This window comes from Oncorhynchus masou, chromosome 17 (assembly GCF_036934945.1).
Source record: "Oncorhynchus masou masou isolate Uvic2021 chromosome 17, UVic_Omas_1.1, whole genome shotgun sequence".
NCBI classification, from domain to species: Eukaryota; Metazoa; Chordata; class Actinopteri; order Salmoniformes; family Salmonidae; genus Oncorhynchus; species Oncorhynchus masou.
This window is the reverse complement of record NC_088228.1, coordinates 3,686,410-3,694,271: the sequence shown is the minus strand read 5'-3', so window position 1 is coordinate 3,694,271 and position 7,862 is coordinate 3,686,410. Positions and strand designations below refer to the sequence as shown.

The window sequence follows — 7,862 nt, the reverse complement described above, 5'->3', positions numbered from 1 at the left end:
TGTGTGTGTCGTAGTAAGGCTCCAGATTCTATAAAGAAACGGAAACTCCAGTTGTATTACTCTTGGCTGTGAGGACAGCGTTTCAGTCTAGTTGTATTATTCTTGACTGTGAGGACAGCGTTTCAGTCTAGTTGTATTACTCTTGGCTGTGAGGACAGCGTTTCAGTCTAGTTGTATTTCTCTTGGCTGTGAGGACAGTGTTTCAGTCCAGTTGTATTACTCTTGGCTGTGAGGACAGCGTTTCAGTCTAGTTGTATTACTCTTGGCTGTGAGGACAGCGTTTCAGTCTAGTTGTATTACTCTTGGCTGTGAGGACAGCGTTTCAGTCTAGTTGTATTACTCTTGGCTGTGAGGACAGGGTTTCAGTCCAGTTGTATTATTCTTGACTGTGAGGACAGTGTTTCAGTCTAGTTGTATTACTCTTGGCTGTGAGGACAGGGTTTCAGTCCAGTTGTATTATTCTTGACTGTGAGGACAGTGTTTCAGTCTAGTTGTATTACTCTTGGCTGTGAGGACAGGGTTTCAGTCCAGTTGTATTATTCTTGGCTGTGAGGACAGGGTTTCAGTCCAGTTGTATTATTCTTGGCTGTGAGGACAGCGTTTCAGTCTAGTTGTATTTCTCTTGGCTGTGAGGACAGTGTTTCAGTCCAGTTGTATTACTCTTGGCTGTGAGGACAGTGTTTCAGTCCAGTTGTATTACTCTTGGCTGTGAGGACAGCGTTTCAGTCTAGTTTTAGTTCTCTTGGCTATGAGGACAGGGTTTCAGTCTAGTTTTATTGTATTTCAAGTACTACCCTAAGTTTTTGGGTATCTCTACTTTACTTTACTATGTATATATTTCACAACTTTTCCTTTTACTTCACTACATTCCTAAAGAAAATAATGTACTTTTTACTCCATACATTTTCCCTGACACCCAAAAGAAGGACAGGAAAATTGTACAATTCACGCACTTATCAAGAGAACATCCCTGGTCATCCCTACTGCCTCTGATCTGGCAGACTCACTAAACAGAGAACATCCCTGGTCATTCCTACTGCCTCTGATCTGGAGGACTCACTAAACAGAGAACATCCCTGGTCATCCCTACTGCCTCCATTCTGGAGGACTCACTAAACAGAGAACATCCCTGGTCATCCCTACTGCCTCTATTCTGGAGGACTCACTAAACAGAGAACATCCCTGGTCATCCCTACTGCCTCTGATCTGGCAGACTCACTAAACAGAGAACACCCCTGGTCATTCCTACTGCCTCTGATCTGGAGGACTCACTAAACAGAGAACATCCCTGGTCATCCCTACTGCCTCCATTCTGGAGGACTCACTAAACAGAGAACATCCCTGGTCATCCCTACTGCCTCTATTCTGGAGGACTCACTAAACAGAGAACATCCCTGGTCATCCCTACTGCCTCTGATCTGGCAGACTCACTAAACAGAGAACATCCCTGGTCATTCCTACTGCCTCTGATCTGGAGGACTCACTAAACAGAGAACATCCCTGGTCATCCCTACTGCCTCCATTCTGGAGGACTCACTAAACAGAGAACATCCCTGGTCATCCCTACTGCCTCTATTCTGGAGGACTCACTAAACAGAGAACATCCCTGGTCATCCCTACTGCCTCTGATCTGGCAGACTCACTAAACAGAGAACATCCCTGGTCATTCCTACTGCCTCTGATCTGGCAGACTCACTAAACAGAGAACATCCCTGGTCATTCCTACTGCCTCTGATCTGGAGGACTCACTAAACATGGAGAGCGCCCCTGGCTATCCATACGTTTAAAAACAAGAAAATGGTGCCGTCTGGTTTGCTTCATATAAGGAATGTGAAATGATTTATACTTTTACTTTTTTGATACTTAAATATAATTTAGCAATTACAATTACAGTATATTTCAATTAAAATACTTTAACTTTTACTAAAGTAGCATTTTACTGGGTGACTTTGACCTTTACTAAAGTAGAATTTTACTGGGTGACTTTGACCTTTACTAAAGTAGTATTTTACTGGGTGACTTTGACCTTTATTAAAGTAGTATTTTACTGGGTGACTTTGACCTTTACTAAAGTAGTATTTTACTGGGTGACTTTGACCTTTACTCGCATCATGTTCCTTTAAAGTATCTTTACTTTAACTCAAGTATGACAGTTGGGTTCTTTTCCCACCACTGCTATGTAGTCTACACCAAAGCCAGGATACATGCAGTGTCACCATGGGGTTATTCCATTACTTTTGCTTTAATAGATTCAGGTAAGAAACAGATGGAGCAAATCTTTATGTTTGAGCATCCTATAATGTGGACACGCACGCACACACAGCGGAATTACATTATTTATTTATTTTTTATAATGGAGAGAAATAGTTTCAGTTGTGGTGGGCCGTTGTTGAGATGACTAAATATCTTCTGGGATTTAAAGAGGGGTCACAACATAGTGCTGTTTTTTTTAATCGATAAGTATAGCCTACCAAGGCTTGGCGCTGTATACAGTCATTACAGGGGGGAAGTGTCCCATCCCTCTCTCTTATTACCAAGGGGTAATAAACCACTTACACAGAGAAGCCCGCGGAGTGGCTGAAACACCTGTCAATCACTCGGTGGTCCTGCAGAGTTCGATCGAGGAACCAGAGTCAAAACAGAAGTCGGAAAGTCACATTTCACCAATGCGTCAAAGCCTGGGTTTGACCAACTGAAAAGGGATTTATAATCATAACTTCATTAACCGGAGTTGAATAATAACGTTACCGTGTTCCGTGACGGCTGTGGTCTATATGGTACTGCATTCATTCCTTTAAAAATGTTACATTTTGGCGTAAAATGTTGGTTACATATGACCAAATAAATTGTTGACCATTTGGAGTCAGGACTAGAAGGGATGCCAGACAACCAACGTGCGTGAGACCATCCTCTCCCCTTGTACCTGGTGGTAATACCGACTGGCCAACGCGATGGCGTCCGAGGTGGTCTGCGGGCTGATCTTCAGATTGCTTCTTCCGATATGTTTAGCAACAGGTACGTTTTATGCATAAAAAGGTACCGCGTCTAATGCGCCATCCAAATAGTCATGAAAACAGTATTTAAAAAAAACAACTCACAGGCATTGCAGATGACAGCCTGCAACAAAATATTAGTTTAAATATGTTTATTGCCCTAATAATAGTCATACTTTTATGAAGGAATTCATATATATATATTTAAAACGTTACAGTAGGCAAATCAATGTCTGGGTACTGTGTTACATGTTTGTGGCTCTTGTTGGACAAGTAATGACACAAGAATTCAGTCATCTTTGATTTTGTACGAACCACTGAAATCTATTTATTTATGGAAAACCTCCTAATTTGAGCACGTATTACTTCACAGAGAACCTCCTAATTTGAGCAGGTATTACTTCACAGAGAACCTCCTAATTTGAGCAGGTATTACTTCATGGGGCGGTTGTGCGTAACACACTGCAACCTTCCAGTCGTATTCCATTACTTTTCTGCTCCAAGTTAACATCAGAAATAAAAAAAAAGTTTTATTGATTGGCAGGTCAGGAAAAAAACGTGTCTTAGGTTACTTGATAAAGTTAAAATCTTTTCCCATTCCTTCACCAAATGTTCAGACGAGAACGGGTCTATTGCTGTGTCATGAACTGCGTATGGACGTCATGTGGAATTGATCTTCAGCGCCGTTTGGAGCTGGTTCATTTCTCCAAGCATCTGAAAAACACTATGTGAGATTTAAAGCACCAAATATTATATCATTTGGTTGTGGCGTATTTATTACCATGAAATAATTAGGAGATTGCTTTGAGTTCATCTATATCGAAGAGGCTTATTCAGTGTCAAAAACATTCAACTAAATGATGGATTTTTGTTTTGTATTTCTCAACCACAAGTATATTTTGTAGTAGACCATATTACTGTAAACATTTTCAGTATTAATTCAGTAAGCATGTCCAGTGTTTGATGAGCAATGTCATTGTCAGCATCGCCTAGGGCGATAGGGTTAGGGTTAGCGTACGTAGGTACTAGGTAGACAGGTAGACCAGTAACTAAGGGGAAGGTAGGTAGACAGGTGGACCAGTAACTAGGGGGTAGACAGGTGGACCAGTATCTAGGGGGTAGGTAGGTAGACAGGTGGACCAGTATCTAGGGGGTAGACAGGTGGACCAGTAACTAGGGGGTAGGTAGACAGGTGGACCAGTAACTAGGGGGTAGGTAGGTAGACAGGTGGACCAGTAACTAGGGGGTAGGTAGACAAGTGGACCAGTAACTAGGGGGTAGGTAGGTAGACAGATAGACCAGTAACTAGGGGGTAGACAGATGGACCAGTAACTAGGGGGTAGGTAGGTAGACAGGTGGACCAGGAACTAGGGGGTAGGTAGACAGGTGGACCAGGAACTAGGGGGTAGACAGGTGGACCAGTATCTAGGGGGTAGACAGGTGGACCAGTAACTAGGGGGTAGGTAGGTAGACAGGTGGACCAGTAACTAGGGGGTAGGTAGGTAGACAGGTAGACCAGTAATTAGGGGGTAGACAGGTGGACCAGTATCTAGGGGGTAGGTAGGTAGACAGGTGGACCAGTATCTAGGGGGTAGGTAGGTAGACAGGTGGACCAGTAACTAGGGGTAGGTAGACAGGTGGACCAGTAACTAGGGGGTAGACAGGTAGACCAGTAACTAGGGGGTAGGTAGACAGGTAGACCAGTAACTAGGGGGTAGGTAGACAGGTAGACCAGTAACTAGGGGGTAGGTAGACAGGTAGACAGATAGACCAGTAACTAGGGGGTAGACAGGTAGACCAGTAACTAGGGGGTAGACAAGTAGATCAGTAACTAGGGGGTAGGTAGACAGGTAGACCAGTAACTAGGGGGTAGGTAGACAGGTAGACCGGTAGACAGGTAGATCAGTAACTAGGGGGTAGACAGGTAGACCAGTAACTAGGGGGTAGGTAGACAGGTGGACCAGTAACTAGGGGTAGGTAGGTAGGTAGACAGATAGACCAGTATCTAGGGGGTAGGTAGACAGGTAGACCAGTAACTAGGGGGTAGGTAGGTAGACAGGTGGACCAGTAACTAGGGGGTAGGTAGACAAGTGGACCAGTAACTAGGGGGTAGGTAGGTAGACAGATAGACCAGTAACTAGGGGGTAGACAGGTGGACCAGTAACTAGGGGGTAGGTAGACAAGTGGACCAGTAACTAGGGGGTAGGTAGGTAGACAGGTGGACCAGGAACTAGGGGGTAGACAGGTGGACCAGTAACTAGGGGTAGGTAGGTAGACAGGTGGACCAGTAACTAGGGGGTAGGTAGGTAGACAGGTGGACCAGTATCTAGGGGGTAGGTAGGTAGACAGGTGGACCAGTATCTAGGGGGTAGACAGGTGGACCAGTAACTAGGGGGTAGGTAGGTAGACAGGTGGACCAGTAACTAAGGGGTAGGTAGACAGGTGGACCAGTAACTAGGGGGTAGGTAGACAGGTGGACCAGTAACTAGGGGTAGGTAGGTAGACAGATAGACCAGTATCTAGGGGGTAGGTAGACAGGTAGACCAGTAACTAGGGGTAGGTAGGTAGACAGGTGGACCAGTAACTAGGGGTAGGTAGGTAGACAGGTAGACCAGTAACTAGGGGTAGGTAGGTAGACAGGTGGACCAGTAACTAGGGGGTAGGTAGACAGGTGGACCAGTAACTAGGGGGTAGACAGGTAGACCAGTAACTAGGGGTAGGTAGGTAGGTAGACAGATAGACCAGTATCTAGGGGGTAGGTAGACCAGTAACTAGGGGTAGGTAGACAGGTAGACCAGTAACTAGGGGTAGGTAGGTAGGTAGACAGGTGGACCAGTAACTAGGGGGTAGGTAGGTAGACAGGTGGACCAGTAACTAGGTGGTAGGTAGGTAGACAGGTGGACCAGTAACTAGGGGGTAGGTAGGTAGACAGGTAGACCAGTAACTAGGGGGTAGGTAGGTAGGTAGACAGGTGGACCAGGAACTAGGGGGTAGGTAGGTAGACAGGTAGACCAGTAACTAGGGGGTAGACAGGTGGACCAGTAACTAGGGGGTAGGTAGGTAGACAGGTAGACCAGTAACTAGGGGGTAGGTAGACAGGTGGAACAGTAACTAGGGGGTAGACAGGTGGACCAGTAACTAGGGGTAGGTAGGTAGGTAGACAGATAGACCAGTATCTAGGGGGTAGGTAGACAGGTGGAACAGTAACTAGGGGGTAGGTAGGTAGACAGGTGGAACAGTAACTAGGGGGTAGACAGGTGGACCAGTAACTAGGGGGTAGGTAGGTAGGTAAACAGGTGGACCAGTAACTAGGGGGTAGGTAGACAGGTGGAACAGTAACTAGGGGGTAGACAGGTGGACCAGTAACTAGGGGGTAGGTAGGTAGGTAGACAGGTGGACCAGGAACTAGGGGGTAGGTAGGTAGACAGGTAGACCAGTAACTAGGGGGTAGGTAGACAGGTGGAACAGTAACTAGGGGGTAGACAGGTGGACCAGTAACTAGGGGGTAGGTAGGTAGGTAGACAGGTGGACCAGGAACTAGGGGGTAGGTAGGTAGACAGGTAGACCAGTAACTAGGGGGTAGACAGGTGGACCAGTATCTAGGGGGTAGGTAGGTAGACAGGTGGACCAGGAACTAGGGGGTAGACAGGTGGACCAGTAACTAGGGGTAGGTAGACAGGTAGACCAGTAACTAGGGGGTAGGTAGACAGGTGGACCAGTAACTAGGGGGTAGGTAGGTAGACAGGTGGACCAGTAACTAGGGGGTAGGTAAACAGGTGGAAAAGTAACTAGGAGGTAGGTAGGTTGACAGGTGGACCAGTAACTAGGGGTAGGTAGACAGGTAGACCAGTAACTTGGGGTAGGTAGACAGGTGGACCAGTAACTAGGGGTAGGTAGACAGGTAGACCAGTAACTAGGGGTAGGTACGTAGACAGGTGGAACAGTAACTAGGGGGTAGGTAGACAGGTAGACCAGTAACTAGGGGGTAGGTAGGTAGACAGGTAGACCAGTAACTAGGGGGTAGGTAGACAGGTGGACCAGTAACTAGGGGGTAGACAGGTAGACCAGTAACTAGGGGTAGGTAGGTAGGTAGGTAGACAGATAGACCAGTATCTAGGGGGTAGGTAGACAGGTAGACCAGTATCTAGGGGGTAGGTAGACAGGTAGACCAGTAACTAGGGGTAGGTAGACAGGTAGACCAGTAACTAGGGGTAGGTAGGTAGACAGGTGGACCAGTAACTAGGGGTAGGTAAACAGGTGGACCAGTAACTAGGGGGTAGGTAGGTAGACAGGTAGACCAGTAACTAGGGGTAGGTAGGTAGACAGGTGGACCAGTAACTAGGGGGTAGGTAAACAGGTGGACCAGTAACTAGGGGGTAGGTAGGTAGACAGGTAGACCAGTAACTATGGGTAGGTAGGTAGACAGGTGGACCAGTAACTAGGGGGTAGGTAGACAGGTAGACCAGTAACTAGGGGTAGGTAGGTAGACAGGTGGACCAGTAACTAGGGGGTAGGTAGACAGGTGGACCAGTAACTAGGGGGTAGACAGGTAGACCAGTAACTAGGGGTAGGTAGGTAGGTAGACAGATAGACCAGTATCTAGGGGGTAGGTAGACAGGTAGACCAGTATCTAGGGGGTAGGTAGACAGGTAGACCAGTATCTAGGGGGTAGGTAGACAGGTAGACCAGTAACTAGGGGTAGGTAGACAGGTAGACCAGTAACTAGGGGTAGGTAGGTAGACAGGTGGAACAGTAACTAGGGGGTAGACAGGTGGACCAGTAACTAGGGGGTAGGTAGGTAGGTAGACAGGTGGACCAGGAACTAGGGGGTAGGTAGGTAGACAGGTAGACCAGTAACTAGGGGGTAGA

General features: G+C 46.7%; 1 pseudogene; it reads left to right on the top strand.

The window, feature by feature from the left end:
- Positions 1–2,951: 2,951 nt before the first annotated feature.
- The window catches only part of LOC135558083 (piezo-type mechanosensitive ion channel component 2-like), a 243,148-nt pseudogene continuing 238,237 nt past the window's right edge, over positions 2,952–7,862 (top strand).